The following is a 25,090-nucleotide window of genomic DNA, read 5'->3' on the forward strand; positions in this document are numbered from 1 at the left end:
ATTACAGAGCAGCAGTGGAGCTGTCAGGGATCTCGGCACAGACAGGGCTTGCACGGGTCTGATAAATCCCTGGCTGGCGCTGTGGCACTTGCACGTCGCCTGTACAGAGCTCCGCCTGTTCTCTCCCAGGTCCAGGGCTTTGTGTCTCGAGGGGCGGCGCTGCAAAACAGAGGTTTCCGATTTTAGCTTGACTTTTCCAAAATCATCTTCCAACAGTTATTTAGATACCAGACTGTTAGTTTCAGCATTTCATAGCATTAACCCTTGGAGGGAGGGGGCTGTGTTGCCTCACCTCCCCTCCCCTTCTGCATTGTAGAATTGCCAGTAGAAGGGAATCGAGCATTTGTTTAAGGCCTGAAGTTTGCTGCGTGCCATACTAAGTGCAGTCACCTAACTTGTTTCATTTAATTGTCCTACTGTATTTGCTGTAGAGGTATCTTGGGCTGATTTCTTTCTTAGATGAGGAAGTGGTGTCTCAGAGAAATTAATGACTGCCCAGTGACGGAGCCTGGATTCAAACTCACCAGTCTCCATCTGTGCACCCTCCCGCTAGCCCCATGCCTTGCTCAGCAGCCTGTCTGTCAGGATCTGTGCCAGGTGTCCGGAAAGGACACGTGGACACATCGTAAGTGCACAGTGTTTCTTGTGCATGAAGATCGGTCTCTTATAGGTTAGCCTGATTTTGTCTGAAATCGGGCAGATTCTGGGCATTGTGTGTTTGAGGAGCAAACAGTGTTGTTCCTGTTGCAGGTCCTGCAGAAATTCAGAGAAAGACGAGATCCCTGGGGGCTGCTATTGTCAGAATGACGTCCGGAAAGAAGTGAAACTTGGAGGAGGATGGAGAGTCGGAGAAGATAAACAGGCCATTTTATAGCTGAAGAACCCTACAGGCGAGTACAAAGATGGGTCTAGAAAAGATTTCTACCAGCTGTTTAGGACAATGACTGGACCAGTGAAGGTTAAACTGCGATGTGGGTTTGGTCGGTTGAGTCAGTCAAGATTCCCTGAAACCCAGTATGGCAGATAGTACAGAGCATTTTCCATCCATCTACCCATCCCCCTGTCCCCACACTCAGTTGGGATGGTTTATGAGCCCGTCTCTTTGGAGGGTCGAGATAAAAAAGCACATGTGTCACACAGAAAAGAAACCTCACACATTATATGATCTCATTTATGTGAAATGTCCAAAATAAGCACATCTATAGAGACAGAAAATAAATTCGTGGTTGCCTAGGACTGGAGGACAGAAGAATGAGAAGTAACAGCTAATAGGTACAGGATTTCTTATAAATGGGACAAAAATATTTTAAAATTAGGTTGTGGGGATGATTGCAAAAATCCAGTAAATATACCAAAAAAAACATTGAGTTGTACGTTTTAAATTTGTACGTATGTGGATTATATCCCAATAAATTTGCTTTTAAAAAGAAAAAAAAGAAAAACACGTGGCTGAAGTTCCCAGAAAAATGTGAGCAAGGAAACTAGAGGGGAAAGGTTCTAAAGACAAGAGGAAGCATCGTCTTACCTGTCGGTTGAACCTCAAATGCCATTTCCTCCCACAGGCCTCCCCGAATGGCTGTGGCTTCTTATTCTTGAATTCGAGTTACTTTTGAACACCTCCCAGCTCCTCAGCTGGACTGTGAACTCAGAGAAAGCAGAGTGGATCTTGTTCATCTTGTAAATGTGAACAACTTGCAAATCTAATAAATACAGCTTGAGTATCTATCTATGACGTGTCGGGCAGGACGTACCTGTTTGTTGGCCCTGAGGGCTGGGTGTCTTGAAGGTCCGTCCTTACTGTAGCGTCCACGGGTTTAGGCATCGCTGTTGGGCCAGGGAGAGAGAAGCCGTCTGGGGTTGGAGCAAGCACTGAGGAGGCTTAGTGGCACTGGGGAGCTAGATGACACCTGAAGGGGCACTGGCTGTGGGGGAGAGTGAACCCCTGCACCGAGACCAAGGGGCAGAGCAGCGTTCTGCAGAGGCGCTCCCGGCCACGCGTGGAGGCCCCCCCCTCAGGTCTGTGGATGCAGGCTCCGGGTGCCTCCTTCTGTGCCGCCTCCTGCTGCCTGTGTCCACATGGCCCTTTGCACGCTGGGGACTGGGTCGGCTTGTGTTGGTGGCCTTGGTCCCATCAAGGCTGTGGTCCCTGGGTTCCTTGCCATGCCGTATTGGTTTGGGAGGCATCAGTGAGTGGGCTTCCCTAAGATGCCGACACTCTGAGCTTATTCGCAGCTTGCACACGGTACGTTTTTGTTTCATGGCTGAGCCATACAGCAGTGCCTGTGCAGAGATAGGACGGATCACACAGGACCAAAGAGCATCTCTCCGGGGCAGCTCATGGTGCAGTGGTGTAACCTCCACTATTTTATGCACTTAAGGTCAGCTCGTGAAATCATAGTGGAAAGAGCCAGACTTCCCAGTCACCAACAGTCGGTCACAGTTGTAAATTCTGAAATTGACACCGCCGGACTGAAATTTGCTAGGATGCATGTGTCACCATCGGTATGTGACAACTTAGAAACACCTCAAGAAATTTATATGACCCAGAATATTAGTACTTGTATCTGCATGAGGCAACATGCTTCTTTTTGTTTTTCAGGTGGGCATTATTTTGAACTGGAAGGTGCGTGCTTCACTATTTGAATGCCAGACCAGTTTCACGCATCATTCTTAAATCCTGCAGATTTCCCATCAGCAGATTCCCATAAGTATACTTCTGCCGAGTGAGTACATTAACTCGAGTTGCCTTGTAAGGCTCCTTTATCTGACAATTGCACCTGTCACAGGGTGTCCTCAGTTTGTTTAATTGAAGGTATTTTCCTGAGTTCATTTGTTTTTCTTTCCAGGGTTAAAGGTCCTGCACGATTTTCCTTTTTGCTCACATCTGCAGAGCTTCTCAGAATGCCTGCAAATGAACACTGCGCGCTCTGTTTGAAAGTCTTAGGTGATGTTCCCATGGGGCATATACATTTACTTCTTAAGGTCTTGTAATTCACTTGAAAATGTACATTTACTCACACTAATAAAATTTTCTTCCAGCTATATACTTTCCTGCATTACATCATCTCATTAAGCGCTAGAATCCCTCAAGCCTGGATTTCCCCTAAAGATTGTGGGAAATTTGTGACTGGCTCCATAAAATGAGCTCTTATTCTGTGATGGTCTAAAAATAGCTGTGCCAAGCCACAAAAACATATGGCAGTGACTTAGATTAATGCCTTTCTTCTGAGTTGAGGAGTTATTAGGCGATGGGGTGGGAAGAAGCCTCAGAGATCATCCGGGCAAGCCCTTCAGTTTGCAGAGAAGAAAACTGAGGCCCTGAGAAGTCAGGTGATTTGCTTGCTGACCGCGGCCAGGCCTCGGCACCTCTGGCCTTGGCACTCACGTGTCTAAACTCCCTGCTGTGGGGAGAAAGGGTCCAACGTCCACCCCTGGAAAACAGGAGAGCAGGACATCTGGAATCCTGCAGGCCTGGTGTGAAGTCCCACCTTGATCACTTACACACACATTTGTGCTGACCTTGGGAAATCTCTGCATGTCAGTGTCCTCATTTTAAAGTGGGTCTCAGAGTAGTAGATGCCTCGTAGAATTCTTATGCCAAGTACGTGACATCATCTATGGGAAGAGATTAATACAGTGTCTGGCACGTAGTAACTGTTCAATGACTGGTAGGTAACATTCTTAGGTTTATGAGTGTGGGATAAAGTGAATAGATGACAGCTGAAGCCATCTGAAGGAAGAGCGATTTCTTCTTATGGACAGTTGCTTGAGAAAGAAACTCTGGTTGTGTGGGTGGGGACTGAATGAGTTTGGCTGTCACCCTGCTGTCTTGAATTGGCAGTAGGCACAACTGGAAGTTGTCGTGTCTGAAATATCTGATCCTGCAATTAGGTGGCAGTGGTTTCTTAGTCCTGGTTCTGCGATTTCGGTCACCAAATGGATGATTAGAGGAGAGGTCATTTGAGCATTTCCCTACTCGTGTGCATGTGAAAGGCGGCCTCCCTGTCCCCACCACACTCGTACTTAGTAACATAGTCTCATGGACAGGACGCTGCAGTCAGATCTCCGTGGGTCTGAAATTCTTCTTCCATTTCCTAGGTCAGCATGGCGAGCCTTTGTATAACCAACACCCACGTCAAGAAGTAGGCATGCCCAGCCCCCCAGCTGCTTGCCCTCGCCTTCCCCGGGTCCTCTACCCCTCGAGGGAAGCACCACCCGGACTTCTGGCACCATGCATTTGTTCGGCACATTTTCCGACTTGTGCGAATGGAACCGTAAGTACACACTCTTTTGCGTCTTCTCCTGCTTCCTGTGAGTCATCCATCCTACTGTGTGTTGTTTATTTTTCATTACAGTCTAGTAGTTCATTCAATATTCATACTGCTATTTAGCCAGTATGCTACTGACGAACATTTCAGTTTCCAGTTTCGGGCTATTAACATAATGGTACTAGAAATATTCTCATCATGTATTTTGGTGCATATACGTATGCAGTTCTTTTGGGTATATATATATAGAGAGAGAGATAGAGCTGATGGGCCATACGTATGCATAAATTATAGTTACAGCTATAAATTACAGCTTTAGAACATGCTGACAGTTTTTGGAAGTGATTGTATCAGTCTATAAATCTGTCAGGTTCCTATGAGAGTTGCCGTTTTCCAATGTCCTTTTCAATTTAAAACAGTGTTCTAACAAAGGTATAGTGGTATCTCATTGTGTTTTTCATATGTATTCCCCTGATGACTAATACTGAGAACCTTTTCATATGTTTATTAGCCATGTAAATATGCTCTTTGTGAGTTGCCTAGTGTTGACCAGATACCTGTTCTCTCTCTCCCTCTCCCTCTCCCTCTCCCTCTCCCCCCCTCCCTCCTTCCCTCCCTCCTTCCCTCCCTCCCTCCCTCCCCCTTCTCTCTCTGTCTCTGTCTCTCTCAACTGTTACATAAGGGTTCTTTCTATACACTGGGTAATATTCTTCTTCTCCTAGTCATTGGCCTGCCTTTCAGTCTCGTAATGCTGTCTTTTGATAACTAGGAAGTCTTAATTTAATGAAGTTCAGTCTATCATTCTTTTCCTTCATGTTTGTGCTTCTGGTGGTGGGGAGGTAGTATCTTTTTAAAGAACTGTTAGCCTACCCCAAGGTCATGAAGACCTTGTGTTCTCCTGTTTGTTGCCGAGAAGCTTTAGTGCTTCACCTATTACTTTAGGGTCTACAGTCAATGTGCAGTTGATTTTTATTTATGATAAGACATGGCGATGCAGATATTTTTATATCTATGCATGTCACACGGACCAGCACCATTCATTGGAAAGATCATCCTTCCCCTAGTGTACTGCAGGATTGTCTTGGTCATAATTCACGTGGACATAGATCGTGTGTGTTTCTGAACTTTCAGTTCAGTTCCGTTGAATCGTCCGTGTAGCCTTGTGCCAGAACCACATGGTCTTAACTGGTGCAGCTTTGCAGTGAGGTGTCACCTGGAAGCTCACAGCATTTACATGTGTTCGTTGGCTTCAAGTTTGTGTTTGAATACTGTTGATCCTTTTTGTATTAGCATTGATCCTGTTGTGTTTTTATATAAATTTTAGAATCAGCTTATCAGTTTTCATAAGAAGATCAGCTAGAATTTGATCAAGATTATATTGGATCTATAGATAAATTTGGGTGAATTGACCTCCTTATAATAACGAGTCTTCAACTCTATGGAGATGGTATATTCCTACAATTATCTGGGTCTTTGAAAATTTCTTTTCAGTAACATTTGTATCATTTTCTGTATACAGGTTTTTTCACCTCTTATCTATAGATTCTTTGGCTGTTACATCATGTGTGCATAATGATGATTATTTCCAGTGCTTTCCCCAGGACGTATTTTAGCAGGAATCTGGTTGGGCAAGGTGTATGGGACAGGAAAGAGCTATTCCCTTGAATTCCTGACTCACAAGGAAGTTTATGCGTTGTCACTTCTTTGGGCTGAGAGTCCTGTGAGGGCCTGAGCCACCGTGCCGGCCCCCAGAGCCCAGAGCCACACCTCACATCCTGCTGCTGACACTTGCTCTCTTGTCCACGTCCCACAGGGCTCTCTGGAAGCTCCCCTGTGGAGGCAGGCTAGGAATTGTTATCATTCCCAGTCGCCCAGCTAGTACATGGAAAGATAGGGACTGGAGCCAGGCCTCCTGTCCACATGTCTCCGGGACCCATCATGAGGCCGCCGGTCTAGTCCCTTCACCAGTATTTGTGACCTCTGTCTGGGCTGGCCATTTCTTGTTCCTTTCTTCTCACAATACCTGTGCAACAAATCCTGTACTTGGGGGACAATTAATTTAATTACTTTCATTATTAGGAAACTGGGCATTGGGAAGAAGGAATATTTATACAGTTAGGCAGAGTTCATTAATTTTCCAGACAGCCACGTTCCCTGGGCTGTCCTTCACGAAACAGTAGGGATGCAGTCTGTGAATTGGGGCCGGATTCAGCTCTGGGGACACAGAGCTGGATCATGTAGGCAGTTCCCCTCATCCCATCAGGGACTGTCTTGGCTCACAGCACCCGTCTTCTCCTTTCCTGTGCGAAGGCCCAGTTTCCCTCCACGATGTTCTGAAGGGAACTGGCAAAGATAACAGAGGTGCTTCTGCTTTGGGAGTGACCGTGGCTTTACCTGCGGTGCCACTTGTGCCATGAAAACCCAGTGTGATTTCCCTGGTCCTGAGGCTGTCCTCTGAGACAAGCAGCTGGCATGGTGTAGTCCTAGCAGAGATGGCCCATGAGCCGGCACGGACTCCGACTGCTGGCTTCTCTGGACCATTTTGGCTTCTGTTGCCTTGAAGGCTGACCACTTTGGACACTGATGGCACGAAATAGCTGATGTCATATTTACGGTGAAAGATATGGAGGTGAACATGACCCCCGGTCCCTGAGTTAGTTCGGATTCTTTGTTTGGAGATCACAGGAAAACCAACTCCAACTGGCTGAAACTACGAAAGGCCAGGGTTTATGGTTCATGAACTGGAAATTCCAGAGGTAGGGTGACCTGAGGATGGGATTGAGTCAGTCACTTGATTCAGTCCGTTTCTCAAGGACTTGGCCCCTGTTCTCATTCGCTCACCGTTTCGCACTGTCACCTTCAGCCTTCACGTGACTTCCCTCATGGCATAATTGTTGGCCCAGCTCCAGGTTTGGTATTGCGACGCCATAGAACTCAAGAGAAAGACTGTCTTTCAGTGTGTTGTCTCTGTTTCTTTCCCAGAATTTCTGAGCAAACCTCCTCTCACATGTCACTGGTCACCTGCTTATTTAAGATCAGCCCCTGAGGCTGGGAAAGCCAGGCACTGACTGGCTTAGGTCAGTGACCTGAATTACCCCCATGGTAGGGATCTGGGCTGCCCCTGGGTGGATCAGGCAGGGTCCACCCAGGGCACTGACTGCTGGGTCAGCTTTCCCCAAAGCACAGCTCCTTTGTAAAGGAGCTGCATTAAAGTTGGGTACTGTTAGGGTGGGAGAAGGGGGGCGTGGGTGCTAGCAGCTAACCACCAAAAAGCCTCTTGCAGTGCCATACACCAAGTCAGTTAGAATCCAGAGGGCAGACAAAAGTAAGTGACCTTTAACTATTGCCATGAGGAACACTCCAGAAATGAGTATACAAACTCTCCAATTTTAAATTCTGTTCAATTTCTTGTTTGCTCATCTTTTATTTTACCATCCCCACATCATGAATGCACATATAACGCTCACATTTCATGCATAGGCACACACATATGCTCACACTGACACACAAGTCTTCCACCGTTGTCTGCATATTCAAGGGACGAATTTCACTCTCAGTCCTACCAGTTCTGAATCATTTCAAGCATGATTGCAGGTTTGATCAGTGGCCTCATGTAAAATTTAAATGACCATACTAGTTTGTGGGTTATGACAGCAGGAAACTACAGACTCTAAATTTACCCTCCCCCACTTTCCCACTGACATAATTATGAAAATATAGAAAAGGATTCAAATTTCCAACAAAGTTGGAAACCAGAAATATTATTTAATAACTTACTGGAAGCCAGGAGGAATTTCTGCTTTATAGAACTTAGGAGAAGCTCCAAGGAACCAAGTAAGGCTATATAGGGAAAAAGAGGTCATAGGAAATTCTTTCCCCATTATAGACTTGTCTGTCTGTCAGTCTCTCTCCACCTGACTCCTGGGCTACACTTCCCTATATGCTAATGGAGAATTGAGAATTTGGCCACTGGAAAAACTGCAGGATTTGTGTAAACAGGAGCCTGTTTCTTATTCAGTGTTTTTGACAAGGAAATAAATACACACCCCTTCCGACTAGAAAATTGACCTGGCAGATTCTTCCTTGGGTTAAGTAAATTGAAAGTCACTGGCAGGTTGGCTGGGGACGGGGCAGAAACGTGAAGCTCAACAGGGAGCAGTTAGAAACCAAAGCAAAACCACACACGTTTTAATGAGCATATATCAAGGCTGAGATCTCTGCATGATCAAAGGATTGAACATGGAAGAGAGAGCATGGGACTCAAGAGGCCGAAGAACAGTGTCCTTTGGTAGAAAAAAATTATGATTGGAAAGAGCAGAAAAGTTTTAGAAAATATCTAACTTGAGTGCAGTAAACTTCAGGAAGCCAAGGATGAGATGAAAACACAGTAGACTTTGATGAAAAGGAAGATGATTGCGATAAGGAAAGCTTTTAAGGAAACTGAAATTTAATGACTTTTTTTTTTATAATGGTTGATAACAGATCTGGACTCAAAAACCTACAAAAATGTACAGAAGACTGCATTCCTTTTCAGTTTATACGGTTACCAGAGCTGATTCCACATCCTGCACCCCTCCCACCTTTGGACAGATGTTTTCAGTAGTTCAAAATTTATTTTTAAAATGTATATTTAGCCTTTTTTTAGTGAAAAGAAAATTAAGTCCTTCTTTCCTATTTTGGCTTTTCAAAGAGACCAACCATCAATGAATGCCAAATGTGCTATTAAAACTACTCCAAATGTTAATAAATCTGACTTCTTTAAAAAGTTTTGGCCTGCATTGCCAATTAAATGTAGAGTTTAAGCTTTGTAAAGTTACAGGTGTAGAGAGGAATTAGGTGTACAGCTTTAGGAATCTTAGAAAGTCTAATAAACCAAATATAGTATTTTGCATTGAAAATGAAGTCAGCAAATCAAAATCAGCAGAAGTGTAAAGAAGCACATTAACACTGCAGACAATCTAGTGGGGAAAGCAGAGCAGTGGGTTTCAAACTGAGCGCCTTGGAGCCCCATGGGATGTCTCAGAGGCTGGTAAGGGGTGACCGGATGTTCGGGAGTGGGGCCACTCCTTAGCCCTACTTCAACCAGAGCAGCTGATCCTTAAAAAAAAAAAAAAAACTTTGTAATTCCGGCATCGGCAAGTTTGTTTGAAATTGGTTTCCATGGCTAAAGCCATTTGAAAACTCCTGACATTGAATCAAATGGAGAAAGGCTTATGGAGCACAGTGTCCTATTGAAGCTACAGGAAGATAAGAGAATACCTGGAGAAGAGATCAGACAGAGGAAAAGAAAGACAGAATAATAAAGACATAGGAAAAATAAACTTGTTGGAAGCCAATGAGAAAAGATGAGGAACAGAGGAATGACCAGGACCGTCATGTTTGGTGGTCTCTTTGTAAGTGTGTGTGTGTGTGTGTACATTTTCCCAAAGTCGTCTAGTTAGATTGTAAAAAAACAAATAGCAGTTTGTTTTATTTATATTCAGGTTTGCAATAAACTTTTCCAAAATACTGTTTTGAAAGCAAAGTCTTTTAGCCTCCAAATTTATATTAGCAAAATTGTTTGTAGGTGAAGGGCATCCATGAGACCTTACCTTTTCTCTTTTTTTGGCAAGGAGGAGGGCAGAGACGGAAAGTTCCAGAATGTAAAATACCTATAAACTCTCACTGAGAAATATTACTCCACAAAACAAGTTGGTCAAGAAATGAATCAAAATGAGTAAAAATGGGGTTGTTAGAGTAAGGAAGTACTGACTTGGAGAGTTAAATTAGTTAAACTGGTTAAACAGAATTGTCTTATATATGCTCTGGAAACTGAGTGCAAAAAGCAGAACAAATATAATGTAAAAATTATAATTTCATTATAATAACATGTTTCTAAAAATCCCAAGTATTATTAAAGGAACTGGGAAGAAGGTAGGCAAGGGTCTCATAGAGCTAAGAATAAACATGTCTCCTCACAGAGGAGTAGTAAAACATATTTTATTTTTCAGTTTGATCATTAGAGAAATACATCTTCAAGTATGATTTTATAAGCTGAAGGGTAATTACCAGTATAAATTTTAAAAACTACTAATTTTAATATCACCACAGAAGACAAAATAATGAAACTTGGTGTGAAACTGTAAGCAAACATGAAAAACAACATTAAAAAACTCTCCCTAACCCCCAAAACATGAAACAGAAGGAACATAAATAAGATCAAATATATTCCTCGTAACACTAAACATAAATAAAGGTATTTATATAGAAAATTAATCTTACTCTGGGATAAAAAAAAAAAAAAACCAACAAATCTCATGTGTTAGTTGTAAAGGACTATCAATCAGAAGGAAACAAGAAAAAAGTAAACAGAAAGATCAAAACCACAGTTGGGCTAATATGTAAACAAACAAAACAACAAAAATCTCAAATAAATGACTCCGATGTTAGTATTATATAATTAAGAATTAAAAGTGTAATAGCATAAAATTGATGGGAGGTCGTTTTATTTTGACAAGAAGTACCAGGCATCCAGCAGACCTAAGGGTCAGGGATATACATGCAATAACTAACATGTCATTGACATATACAAGAAAATACTTTCGTATGAGGTACACAGGAAGAAAAAGTTTTAAAGCCCAGAAGAAAAAGACTAGCACATTGTCCTACATCTCTGAAAGATCAAGGAGCCAAAACTAAGTGAGACTATAGAGAATCTGGATAATAACATCACAAAGTTTAATTAAATAGACCAAATTGGAATTTGTACTTTACAAACAGTTGAATACCCTTTGGTAAGAGTTCATTGAATAACGATAAAATGTAATTAGATACAAAGAAAACCTTAATACATTTCAAATGGGAGAAATTATATAGTCCATTTTCTGTGATCACAAACTTTAATCACATGGGGAAAAATTGAAATCTCCTTTTAAAAAAACTCAAAACTTTGTGGTTTCAAACATCTTAGAAAGCAGTGAAAATGAGAGTTCTCCATCTCAGACAAAGTTGCCATGAAGACAGTGATGAAAGGAAGAGCTATAGCTCAAAAAATGAAAGTAAATCATAGGAACAAGAAATGAATGAAATTGATCAGAGACTCAATCCAACTTAGAGAAGGGAAGGCAAATAAAATCTAATGAAAGCAGGAGGAGAGAATAATATTAAGTCAAAAATGAAAAATTAAAAGATGACAAACTGGAAATTATAAATAAATTAATCTTTTTTTTGGTGAAGGGAGGAAGAAAACTATAGAAACCTTTCTGTGTAATTAAAATAAATTTGAACATCTCAAAACGCAGACTAATTTTAAGGAAAATACATCTGTAAAAATTTACATTAGAAGTGGACTTTTTTGAAAGATAGAATAACTAAGAACCATTTCCACAGATTCCAAAATTAACACTTAAAAATGGACGTGGTGGCTGGGATAGATGGCTTTATTGGTTAGGTTCATCCAAATGTACCAGAGGCAGAGTAAGGGAATACATGGAAGGTTTCCTCATTCATTTGGTAATAATCTTGGTAACAGAATTGTCATGATGCTCAACCTCTGTACAAAAAAAATTGTAGTCCAATTCGAGTTATGAAAAGAAGCAAAAAGTCGTGAATATAACACTAGCAAATTGAGACCAGCATTCCCTTAAATAAATGTGAAGTCTTGGCCAGACTAACAGCATTCCAAGAATGCAATTATGATTTTGATCCATAGGTCAAAAGAAAAATCTCAGTAGTAGCAAACATGGCATTTGTTAAAATTTAAATTCAATTACCGAAGGATAATAATGAACTAGAAAATGGAAAATGCCTACTCAACATTATGAAGTGTCTATCTCCATTTCTGTCTTTCAAGCCAAGAGGCTTATCGACCAGTCCAGTGCAGAGCCCCTCCTGACAATTACCATGAACGAAGCTGGTGGGAATGTAAAGTGCTGTGTGAGTACAGCATATGCTTCTGAAGTCTAGCGGGAGTTAACATTGACAGGAGCCGGACAGAATCACACCGAGCATTTTACCCTGGAGGCTGATCTCTCCCTGGTAGGCCCCTTCCCTCCCGTGGGCACTGATCTGGAGGGTGGCAGAAAGTGACGCAGCAGTGTGCTGCCCACGTCTGCAGGAAGGAGGAAGCAGGAGAGGCTGCCCTGAGCGCCTTTGAGCAGCAAGTGATGGAGTGATTCCATGGACTGGCTTCCTCCGTAAAAACAGAACCATTTCCTAGAACTTGAGGAAATGCCGACTGGTGCTGAAGACTTCTGCAGAAAGGACAGGAGGAAAAGAGCTATTATTTATTGAGCGTCAACGAGGTGTCTTTACGCACAGTCCCAAACGTTTGCAACATCGGAAGACAAAGCCTTCATACTTGCAGCATGGTGGAATATTGACACACACTACTGCTTAGATATGCAAAAGACATTTTTCCGTGAAAGTTATTGGGCGGTGTGCCCTACACAGAAAAGAGTACGTAAAACCTCCATGTGAAGCTTAGCCCCTAGTAATAAAATGTGCACCCCTGGGCCCTGCATCCAGCTTACGAAGGTATTTCCAGGGCCTGAATGCTGAGCTGGGGTGCAGGATTCCTCAGTTACTTCCCCACAGAGTAAACCACCATCCTCAGCTTAGGTTTATTGTTCTTTTGCTTATTTTGTGTTTCAGTACCTATGTATATACATCAACTAACAAAACAGTGGTTAGTTTTGCCTGGTTTAGCACTTTATAGAAATGGGATGTAGAGCGTGTGTGATCGTGGCAGCCGTGAGAATGTTTCACACTTCCTTCTGCGGGGAGCAGAAGTAAACAAGGGTTTCGCTGATAAACTCTGATTCGAGGGTGCAGCCTCCACCTGCTGCTCACTGACAGTGACGCACTGTGGTGGGGGTACCAAGGGGACCTGGTCTGGGGGACCAGCCTTTGTGGAACACTTGGGCTCAGGAACCTCCTGAAGCACCTTTCTGAGACTGCGTGGCTCCCCCCCAACCTTCTCTCCTCCCTCGTTGCAGTCTGCTGGCTCTTCCAGACTCCCTCCAGCTCCCTGCCTGCGTTCTTGCACACACGCATTTAAAATCCTTGCACATTTAATGCCACCTTGGTGTTTGCTTCTTGGAAGACGGGCTAACGTAGTGATCTGTTTGGCTTACTTCTTTTGCTCAGCGTTTTCTTTTTATGTCTCATCCATGCTGAGGTGTGAGTTTCACTCATTGTTCTCCATTGTACAGCAGCCGTTGTTCACATATTATGACTTGCTTAGCTGTTTGCCTGTTGATGGACAACAGTAGTAGTAGTATTTTTTTTAGAGTTATAAACCAGATGCTGGAAAGCTGTGTCCTATGGGTCAGATCCACCTGATTCTGTATGGCCCTCAACATAAAAATCGTTATACATTTTTAAATGATAAAAATCAAAAGTATAACATTTCATGGCACATGAATATATGAAATTCAAAATGCAGTGTCCATAAAAAAATCCTGTTGGAACATAGCCACGTTCATTTGTTGATGTGTTGTCCAATGACTGCTTTCCTGCTGCATGGGCAGCGTTGCCTAGTGGCTGGATGACCTGCAAAGGATACAGGAGTTACGATGTGGCCCTTTACAGAACAAATGTGCCCACCCCCGCTGTAAGTAGCGTTGCTGAGAGTGATCTGGTGCCTGTGTGTAGGGAGTTCTCAGGCAGCAGTCCTGGGAGAGGAAGGTCTGGGCCACAGGACATGTATGTACGCGTGTAACTTTCTTAGGTGCTGCTAAACTGCTGCCCAAAGTGACGAGTCATTTTTCTCTTCTACCAGCAGCGGATGTAGAGTCACAGTTGTATCACATCCTTGCCAACAGCTGAAATTGTTCGAGGTTTCAGTTGTTAACAATTGGAAGGATATGAAAAGTATTCTCATTGTGATTTTAATATCATTAAACTATTTCTCTAATGCCCAGTGAAACTAATGAAGTTGAACATATGCTTAGGGTCCATTTGTATTTTCTCTTTATGGCATTCCTCTTTTTACTCATTTTTTTGGGGTGGTTTGTTGTCTTCTTGACTGACTCGTGGAAGTTTTGAAATGTATTTTGCATATGAATCCTTTATCATTTAATTCATTGAACTAAACTAAATGTCACTTAGTTTTTGAACTTTTTTTGCGATCTTTATTGTGTTTTTTGATTAACAGAAGTTCTTACGTTAAAAATACTTTGTTCTAGAAAATTTCAGTCACATACAAAAACAGAAGTTCTTAATTTTAATGTCATTGAATTTTAAGTATTTTACTTTTTGGTTTGTGATTTTTATCTTTTAAGAAATCCTTCTTTATCCCCAAGTGACAAAGATAGTCATGTATATTGTCCTTCTGAAAATTGTATAATTTTCCTTTGTTACTCCATTTGGAATTTTAGTTTTAATCCATACATGGTATGGTGTAAGTGTCCCATTTCATTTTTGTCCATATGGATACTGGTTGTCTTCACACCATTCATTGAAAAGCTCACCTCTGTTTTCCTCCTGATTGGCATTGCCAACTTGGTCCTACAGCAAGTTTCATGTAGGTGTGAATCTGTTGTAGACTTTCTACTCTCTTCTATTTATTTACTTGACTGTTCTGACTGATACCGCACTGTCTCAGTTACTCTGTTTAATAATGTCTCCATACGGGCCTCCTGCCTAGGTCTTCTTCTCTACTGTTGTGCCTCTTTGTTGGCCTTTAACTTTTCCATGCAAATTTTAGACTCAGCTGTCAAGTTACAAAAAATTGTACTTAGATTTTAATTGTGGACTGCTTTGAATCTATGGATAATTTGGCGGGAGAACTGATCATTTAGAATATTGAGTCTTCCTACCCAAGAATATGTTATGTTTCACTAAACTTTTAAAAAATGTCTTCCAATTAAGTCTTGCAATTTATCCCAATGAGGTCTCGCCCATCTTTTGGTAGATTTGTTCCTATACTCTTTACACTTGAGCCGCTATTGTAAAATGGCACCTTTTTACTTTCTGTCTTCCTGAATCCTTAGTTTCAGCTGTCTCCTGTGAAGAGCAGATAGGTGGGTGTTTTTATCAATAATCTTTGCCCTTTCCTTAATATTTGCGGTTACCTTTGCCTGGGTGCTGGTCACGTCCCTGGAAATGTCATCAGTGGGGTTCCCCAAAGCATGGATGTGCCCTCCTTCAGAGGGCTTTGTGGCAGTCTGCAAACACACGACAGCAGAACTGATAACATCGTGCTGGTGAAAGGAATCTTTAGTCATCTGGGATTTTCTTTTCTTTAGTGAGGCTTTTGTTTTGAAGTCAATTTTGCAATATTCTTTTGGTTAACAGTTTCTTCTTTTTTTTAATCCATTTATTTTCAAATTTCCTGATCCTCATATTTGAAACATGTCTTATGAACAACATGCAGCTGAAATTTTTTATCCTTCCTGACAATATGTCTTTTAACTATTTAGTCCATTGATAGTTTGTGATTACTGATTGTGTGTGTGTGTAAGCATGTCAGTCACTTCATTATGTATTTGCTGTGTCTCTGTTTTTAAAACTTCCTTCCCTGCCGTTCGTCAGGAGGTTATAACCTTTAGGTCTCGGGCTGATCACTCACATCACCGCCCTGCTCACAGCCCATCTGTGGCTGCGCTCTTCTCAGAATCCAATCAGCATTCTTGTGAAAGCCCAAAGGCCTGCATGCCTGGGCGCCGCGCTCCTGTCTGCGCTTCTCTCCCTCGCTCTGTCTGTGCTGGACTCACTGGTGTTCCTTGAACACCCAGAACGTCCTCCTAGCGCAGGACCTTTGCACCCGCCGCCTCTCTGCCCAGAGCCCCTTCCTCCCAGACAGCCTGTGGTTCATGACTCATTTTATCACATCTGTACTCATGCGGCTCCTTCCCACGGACGCCATTCTGATCACTCTGTGCAGCCCCCACCCCCCTCTGGAGCACATACCGCCTCTGACATGACTTCGTTTCTGGTTTGTCTGTGAGGTGTGTGTTTCTCCACCAGAAGCCCAGACCTCTGAGTACGTCTGCGTGTGTGTGTGGGGGGGGGGGGGGGCTTGGCTGTGGCCGCGTGTCTGCAGCGTGTCTTGCATGTGGCAGGACTTGGTATTTGCAGAAGGAATGCATGGCTCCCTTTTGGGTAAACATCCAGTCCCTCCGATTTTCTCTCTCCCCGCTTGTGTGTCCTCAGATGATTTGGGCCTGCAGTGGGAGTGGCACGTCTGATGGCGCTGGGGCTGGGGGGCGGTCGTCTTAGACCCACGAGTGCAGGCTGTGTGCTGACCGCGGTGCCCTTCCTGACTCTGCTGCGTGGCTGCCCTGCCCTGCCCGTGTCACTGCACAGTGCGCTGAGCTGCTGCGTCCGTGGTCCTTGGGAGCCTTGATGAGTCCCGCTGCTGAAGACTGTGTCCGGGCTCTTTCCCTGGACCTGAGGCCCGTGTTCTGTGTACTGGCCACCTGCCCGCACCGCCTGCCTGGGGCCTTCTCTGCGAACATGGACTTCCGGTCCCCTTCCTAGCTGGGGCGTGAGAGGCCTCACCGCCCTCCCTCGCTCAGAGCTGCCTTCTCATTTTCGTGTGTGTGAGATGTGTTGTCAGGCTAAGTGAGGGGCTGCGGCCCCACAGCCTTCCTCAGGCTCCGCCAGGGAAGCCCACCAGCCGGCCTGCTCGCCCTCCGAGCCCTGGGAAGAGCTCAGTTCTGCCCCCAGGTTTCACCCTCGGGGAAGCTGGGGGACGTGGGCTTCCCTGACTCCTTCCTGCTCCAGCTCTCTCCTTCCCGCATTCTGTGGACTAGAAGGGTGGGGTTCACTCCTTTCTTCGTGGCAGAGGCTTCTCTGGCTTCATATCTGAGTTCCGTGGTTTACAGTAAACTCCATGGTCTGGGCTCGCCTCTGATAGGTGAACAAGAAACGTTTGGAGTTAGGATTCTTTTTCCTTCCTGTTTTTATTTGAAGCTTGGCCTTCAAAACCGTTGTCTTCCTGTAGGACCAAAGATGATAACTTTTCCTTTTTTTCTCTCTGCATTTCTTGTATAACAGGGTCAGTTATTACAAACTGACACATGCATAGACAAGGAGAAAACGAATGGAGTAGCTAAGAACTGCCGGGTGTAAATGCAATTATGTGCAATATTAGTGTCTGATTTCTGTCTGCTCACACTGATGTTTTAATCAATTAATGAGGCATAAATGACATAATCACATTAACAAAATTAGCATGATCCGTGACCCCCAGTGAGTGTGCTCGGTAGATACTGGCTGCTGTTTTAATGTTTCTAAAATCTTCCAAATGACGTCCTCATTTTGAAGGTGACACTATATCTGCTCCCCTTATGAGACATTTAGCTACACATTGACTGTAGCCCCTTCTGAGCTACTGGTTGGGATTATTCTCTAACTTTAGTTCAATTCCAAGTTCCTTGGGAGCAGATGCCATGACTTACGTCTCTCTGTCTGCTGGTGCCCAGTGGGTCCATCCTTTGCACATTATTTGTCTATTCTGAGCTGGGATCATGCTGGATACTGGGAACATGAGTGGAATAACTCCCAGGCCTGCCAGATGGGGACAAGTAAGTGCACTCACCTGTTAAGCTGCTAAGCTGCTGTGACCACATGCCAGGGTGGCCAGGAAGCTCTTCATGGAAAAGTGATTGGAAAGCTGTGCTTTAAAAGAGGGGTGCTGTTTGCCGGGTGGACCAAACACGGAAGGGCTTGGCAGGATGGGGAGCTGTGTGGACAAACACTGAGGAGGGAAGGAAGCATGGCGACTCAGGGAACCGCACACAGTTCGGTGCATTTGGAATGTGGGGGACGCCTTGGAGAATGAACAGCAAGAGACAGGGATCAAGAAGCAGCTGGGCCAGATGACGGTGGTGGTGACTGAACAGTGTCAGGCAGGGAAGGAGCATAGGCAGATTTCCCTCTCAGAAGGACCCCTCAGCCTGGAGGCAGGCAATGGATTGCCAAGGGCCAAGAGTGGAGGAAGGGAGACCGCGTAAAAGACTAGGGCATCCAAACGGGGTGCCACGGAAAACAAAAGAACGTAGAATCAATGGGGTTTGGTGCCTAATCAGTTTCTTAGAAAATGCTTGTTTTAATGGAATCATGGGAACATGGCTAATTGGGCACCTAGTATGCGTTGGGAATCCTGATCAGCTGTGTACATACGATTTTACATTTAATCCTTACAACTACACTGTTAGAGAAGGACTGTCATCACCTCCATTGTACAAACAGGAGAACTGAGGACACAGACAGGATACGTACATCACCCAACGTCGCACAGCTAGTGCGGTGCAGCCCCGGCCAGCCAGCTCCAAGGGGCAGCCTTCTTAGCTACTGAGCAACGTACTCCACAGAGAGCGGCCTTGGGAGGATGAATGGGGAGGCGGGGAGTGCATGTCCTTCGGCTGGAATACTTCCCCTTAATAAAATGCAGATTAAGACCAAACAAAGCAAATGAGTGGTAAATGGCATTTGGGCAGGGTATGGAATCGTGTTCATAAATTCTGTGACCTTAGTCCAACTCCAGCAACTCTATTTTCTTTTCATTATTTTATTGTAGTAAAATATATGTAATAAAGTTTCCCACCTGAACCATTTTTAAGTGTGCAGCTCAGTGGAATTGAGTGCATTCGTATTGTGCAGCCATCACCACCGTCATCTCCAGAATGCTCCATCTTGCACAACTGAAACTCTGTACCCGTTACACAGCAGCGCCCCCATTGTCCCCTCTCCCTGGGCTCCGGCAACCACCATTCTACTTTCTGTCTCTGAATTTGACTCCCCTAGGTACCTCATATAAGTGGAATCACACAGTATTTGTCTTTTTGTGACTGATTTATTTCACTTAGCATGTAATGTCCTCAAGGCTCATCCATGTTGTAGCACGTGTCAGGATTTACTCTCTCTTTTAGGTTGAAAGTATTCCATTGTATATATACACCACATTTTGCTTACCTAGTCCTCTGTTGGTGGACACTTGTGTTGCTTCCACCTCTTGGCTGTTGTGAATAGTGCTGCTGTGAACTTGGGTGTAGAGATACCTCTTTGAAATATTTCAATTCTTTTGGTATATGAGTATGCTACCCAAAAATGCAATTGCTGGATCACATGGGTAGTTCTACTTTTTAATTCTTTGAGGTTTCTAGTTTCCCTTGTGACGTCTTCTTTGATCCACTGGTTGTTTAAGAGTGTGTGGTTTAATTTCTACATATTGTGAATTTTCCAGTTTTCCTTCTGTTATTGATTCCTAACTTCATCTTGTTGTGGTTGGAGAAGATACTTTGTGTAATGTGTATTCTTTTAACTCTACTGAGACTTAACTTGTGGCCTAAAATGTGTGCTAGCCTGGAGAATGCCCATGTGTCCTTGAGAAGAATCTGTATTTGTTGTTCTTGGGTAGAGTGTTCTGTATGTGTCTGTTAAATCCAGTTGATTTGTTGTGTTGTCCAAGTCCTTTGTTTCCCTATTTCTCTTATGTCTGGTTATTCTGTCCATTAGTGACAGTGGGTATCGAAGTCTTCACGTATTATTGTAAAATTGTCAATTTCTCCCTTCAACTCTGTCAATTTTCACTTCATATATTTTGATGATCTGTTATTAGGTATATAAATATTTATAATTGTTGTATCGTTTTGTTGTATTGAAACTTCCATTAAAATGTCTTTCTTTGTCTCTTGTGACCTTTTTTTATTTAAAGTCTATTTTGTGTCATATTTTTAGCCATCTCTGCTCTGTTGGTTCTCACGTACATGGAATATGCTTTTCACTTTCAGGCTATTTGTGTTTTTGAACCTAAAACAAGTCTCTTACAGACAGCATATAGTTGGACGATGTTTTTAAATCCATTCTGCCAATTTCTGTCTTTCAATTAAAAGTTTAATCTATTTATATTTAAAGTAATTACAAAGAAGTAACTTGTCATTTTTCTTTTTGTTTTCTGTATGCCTTATAACTTTTTGTTCCTTTTTGCCCTGCATTTCTGTCTTGTTTTAGTTGATTGTTTTGTAGTAAAACGTTTTAAATCTCTTATTTCTTTTTTAAAATATATTTTAGAACTATTTTCTTTGTGGTACAATGGGACTTACGTTTAATTTTTTAAAATTATAAAACTCTAATTTGAATTTATACCTCCTTAACTTCAGTAACATACAAAAAGTCCTTTACAGCTCTGTTCCCATCTCTTTCAGTTATTGATGTCATAAAATTACATTTTTATTACATCTTTGTGTGTCCAAAAACATAAATTAATATTTTTTTATGTATTTGTTTCTTAAGTCATGTAGAAAACAAAAAAGTGGAGTTATAAATTAGTGTTACAATAATACTAGCTTTTATAATTGTCCATGAAATCTTTATTTCTTCATATGGCTTCAAGTTACTCACTATTGTCCTTTCATTTCAAATTGCAGGACTTCTTTTAGTATTCCTTGCAGGGCAGATCCAGTGGTAACAAATTCCCTCAGCTTTGGGGAGTTTTTTGGGGGAATGTCTTAACTTCCTCACTTTTGAAGAACAGTTTCACCAGATACAGTATTCTCGGTTGACAGTTTTTACGTTTAGGACTTGGAATATACCAGTTCACTGCCTTCTGGCCTCCAAAGTTTCTGATGAGGAATCTGCTGATAATCCTGTTGCAGATGTGTTGTGTGTAGCGAGGTGCTTCTCTCCTGCTTCTTTCAAGATTCTCTCTTTGTCTTTGGCTTTCAGTAGTTGATTTTGTGTCTCAGTGTGGGTCTTTTGATTTCATTGTACTTAGAGTACGTTGAGCTTCTTGAATGTTTATATTCATGTTTTTCATGAAACTTGGAAAGTTTTCATTATTTCTTCAAATAATCTCTTTGCCCCTTTTCTCCTTCTAGGGCCCCGATAATGTATATGTTGGTCCACTTGATGGTGTCACATAGGTCCCGTAGGCTCTGTTTACTTTTCTTCATTGTTTTTTCTGTCTGTTCCTCAGACTCAATAATTTCAATTGTCCTGTTTTTAGGTTTGCTGAGTCTTCCTCCACCTGCTCAAATCTGCCTTTGAATCCCTTAGTGAATTTTGCATTTCAATTACTGTACTTTTCAGTTCGACACTTTTTAGAATGTCTTGTTCCTTTTTAGGTTTCTATCTCTTTATTAATATTTCCATTTTGTTCATACGTAATTTTTCTTGACTTTCTCCATATCTTTCTTTAAGTCTCTGAACATTTTTATAATCGCTGTTTTACATCTTGTTCTAGTTGGTAAGTCATCTGGTGTTTTTCTGGGACAATTTTTGTTTGTTTGTTTTCTTTTGACTGGGCTATCCGTTCCTGTTTCTATGTTTCCTTGTGATTTTTGATTGAAAAAGTGGAAATTTGAATCTAATAATGTGGTAGCTCTGGAAGTCAGATGCTTCCCTTTCCCCAGGGTTTCCTGATTTTTGTTTCTGTTTTGCCTTAAAAAATGTAGGTTGTCTCCATTCTGAGGATCAGCCCGAGGTGTAAACTTAAGGTCGTCTCAGGTCTTTCTGAGCCTAAACCTTTCCCTGGTCAGACATGGTGACTTTCTAATTTTCTCTGAATATGCTGTTTGGATACATTTTTGTCCATCGTCTCTTGAATACCATGTGGAGGAAAGTGATGGGGGCACTAGCAGATGCCTAGGCTATAGAAGAGCAGGCTCACGGGTTCCAGAAGAGGATGTCTAAAGGGGTAATTTTTTAAAAAACTCATCCTGTAGACACAATTGATGTTTCATTCTGACTTATTTGAGGTTTTGCACAGATAATAAGTGCTGTGTGACACTGGAGAAATTCTGCTTTGTTGCCACAAAAGCGGACAGAGAAATGAGACCGTGATTAATCTCAATGGATATTACAAAAGTCCTCAGTTTCCCCTCAGGCTGATATTTTTTTTTAATAGTATAATGCTATTTCTGCATATGTGTCCTGTCTCTTCTTTACAGTCATGTTTAAAACCTATTTCTGAATTCTTAAGAAATGCAGTGGTCCGATTGCTGCAAATTAACTTATCATTTTTAAAAGGAATTGCTTCTTCCCAGATGTGCCATTTCGCCATATCTCTGTGTACGGCTCTGCTGGTCTTCTGTGCCTTGGCAGCTCCCGCCAGGGCATTCTACTTTGAGCTCCGCCAGCTTGGCTCATGAGCAGCAGAGAAGATTTCGAGACTCAGGGTAGCTTTGAAAGCTTTATACCTTATAAAATCCAATTACTATTTAGAGTGAACGGTGATGTTAAATATAGTTGTTCCTCTATAAAAGATATAAAAGCCTCCCTTAATTGGAATTGAATGCAGACTCCAAAAAATGCATCTTGATTAGAGGGGGGGGAAAAGCAAATGAGACTTAGTTTTTTTAGTCTGTTGATAAATGTTTATCTCTGTAGTGGCATATATATAAATAAAATCATATCTGTATGTATTGTTTATTTGGGTCAGAGAAAGAACGTCTCTAATGGTGTTACAATTAGCTGCTTTCTGGTAAATTCTAATCAGAGGGAAGGTGCTAATGCGGCTCCATGGTTTGTGTTTTGTGCTGCTGTAAACATTCGGGTCTCAACCCTGCTTTGAGCATGACTGGGGCTCTGTAGACTTGGGAGGGAACTTCCATGTAAGAAGCATCCCAGGTTCCCTTTGTGGGAAGGGTGGTACACTGTCCATGGGCGTGGGTGTTTCCAAGGCTGCCCTCCCCACCTTTGGTCCAGAAGCGATGCTGTCTCCAGGAACGGTAGCTTGAGAACCTGAGTCCGTGTTACTGGCGGATGGCTTTTCTGGGGTTGAATCTTCAGTTTTCCATTTGTCTTTTTTTGGAAGGCATAATTTTAAAAACGCGTCTCTACTGATGCTTTAGTCACCTAATAAAAGAATATCAGTTCATTAGAGAGAATTTAGAAGTTATGAACAAGAAGAAGAAAACAATAGCTACTGTAATTCCACCGTCATGGTTTCTGTGGCAACACGACCTGGGCCCTTGTGGCCTGGTTCTGATCTCAGACTCAACTAGGTCCTCAGACTTCGCACAGGTTCAGGGGGAGGGAAATAAAGCATCTCCATGTGGGGAAACAAGCTGGTGATCACTCCTCGGAGAGCATCTCTCTTCCCCGTTGAGGACAAACTCCTTGAAGTCAAGGTCTAGCGCCTGTTCATGGGCTTTCACTCCTGGACCCCACATCTTCACATTGTGGTATCGCTGCCCTGGTTTCCGGTTACCCCGGACCCATGGGATTCAGATGCACTGGCAGTGAAGTCTCAAGCCTGTCTGTCCTCATCGTATGTGCCCACAATGACTCTTCTTCTCAAGCAGGTTCTTCTCCTGTGTCCTGTCTCACTGCTTGGACCTACCGCCCGTCCGGCTTCCCAAGCCCACAACCCAGCAGTTATTCTTGACACCTCCTCTCCCTCAGCCCGGCCCCAAGACAGTTCATGACCATGAACTATTAATGTCACTCCAGCACGCTCTCTCCAATCTGTCCACTTCTCTCCGTTCCCATCGTAACCCTGGTCATCTCTTGCCCAGGCCACCATAATTTATTGAATATTTCATTTCTCATCTTTAAACCCCTTACTGTCCATAAAATATCATAAACTAAGTTCCTGTATAGCTGTGATTCTGGAGTCATAATTTTGTTCCCCTTATCTCACCATCTTTTTTCGCTGACACAAGAAGACACATATTACTATGATTTTGTAATACATTTTGAATTCTATTAGAACTAGTTCTATTAAGTTCTTATTTTCAATATTTTCTCTTTATTTGTGTATATTCTTTCTTCACCATGAATTTTAGATTTATATAGACTTTTATATAACTGTCAGACTCTATGATAACTTTTGGTAGTGATTTTTATTGGATTGAGTTTAATCTGTGGATTGATTGGGGGGATAAATGGCCATCTTTACAATGATTCTTCCTATCCAGGAACATGTAGTAGTCTTGTTTCTTGGGTAAAGGCTTGTAGTTTCCATATAAGTCTTGCATGCTTGTAGTTCAATGTTAAAGTATTAATGTTTTTGTTTCTTTTGAAGAAGCGATCTTTTTTGTTATATTTTCTATTTAATGCATCCATGTAGAGACAGATATGGAATTTTTGTTTATCTTGTGTCTGATGTGTTGCTGAGCTCTGTCACTAGCTTAACAGCTTTTAAGTGGCTTGTCTTGCACTTAGAGTAAACAATCATATCGTGAAAATAATGACTTTTGTCTTTTCCTTTCCAATATTAGAATATTTTAAGACCTTGTTTCTTCTTTGTTTGTTTCACTGTATTGGAGGTAGGAGTCAGTGGTCAGTGGACACTTAGTGAGACATGTGGGCACTAATTTGATGGAACGTAGTGAATGGCTGAACTTGGTAGTGACTGATGTAGGAATGGAAGCAGCTCAGTGACTGGCCGAGCTTGGAAGCTGAGCCAGTGGCTACGGCGGTTTAAAGGGAGGAGGAGAGCGTCAGGCTGTGGTTCTGAGACAGTGAATGAGAAGATAGTGGGGCCAGAAGGTAACTGTGGTGCTGGGAGAACCTCATGCGGGTGTTGGGGTGGGGGAATGGATTCAGTTGTAGGCAGGTGGAATTGGTGGCCCCGTGCGACATTCAGGAGGAGAGTGCAGCAGGCTCTGGGTCATTAATGAGGACAAATCCGTACTTGACAGAACAGCTGCTCCCTCTAAAACCACTTGGGTTTGCCCCACGGTGCCCGTGTGGGCTGGGGAAGGGCAGGGCATCCGATGAAGTGGTGCAGGCGAGCTGTGCGGCAGCATTTTTGCTATTGGGAAGGGGGGGCTCCAAGACCAGTTGGAGCTGGGGTGTCTCAGCGAGTGAGCATATGGCAGGTGTGCATGGCAGCCAGACCCAACCCTGTCAGCCCACGGCAGCATTTCGGGGTTGGATTCTGGACAGGA

At 42.8% G+C, this 25,090-nt stretch overlaps 1 protein-coding gene across 2 annotated transcripts in view; it reads left to right on the forward strand.

Moving 5' to 3' along the window:
- Nucleotides 1-25,090, forward strand: part of TMC3 (transmembrane channel like 3) — a 269,260-nt gene that overhangs the window by 17,505 nt on the left and 226,665 nt on the right. For both annotated transcript variants that reach the window (XM_074318274.1, XM_074318275.1), the window contains exons 3-5: nucleotides 751-890; nucleotides 2,600-2,723; nucleotides 4,099-4,274. The gene's annotated coding sequence lies outside the window, so the exon portion shown is untranslated. The remainder of the gene's footprint in view (nucleotides 1-750; nucleotides 891-2,599; nucleotides 2,724-4,098; nucleotides 4,275-25,090) is intronic.

Source organism: Rhinolophus sinicus, linkage group LG13 (assembly GCF_036562045.2).
Source record: "Rhinolophus sinicus isolate RSC01 linkage group LG13, ASM3656204v1, whole genome shotgun sequence".
NCBI lineage: Eukaryota > Metazoa > Chordata > Mammalia > Chiroptera > Rhinolophidae > Rhinolophus > Rhinolophus sinicus.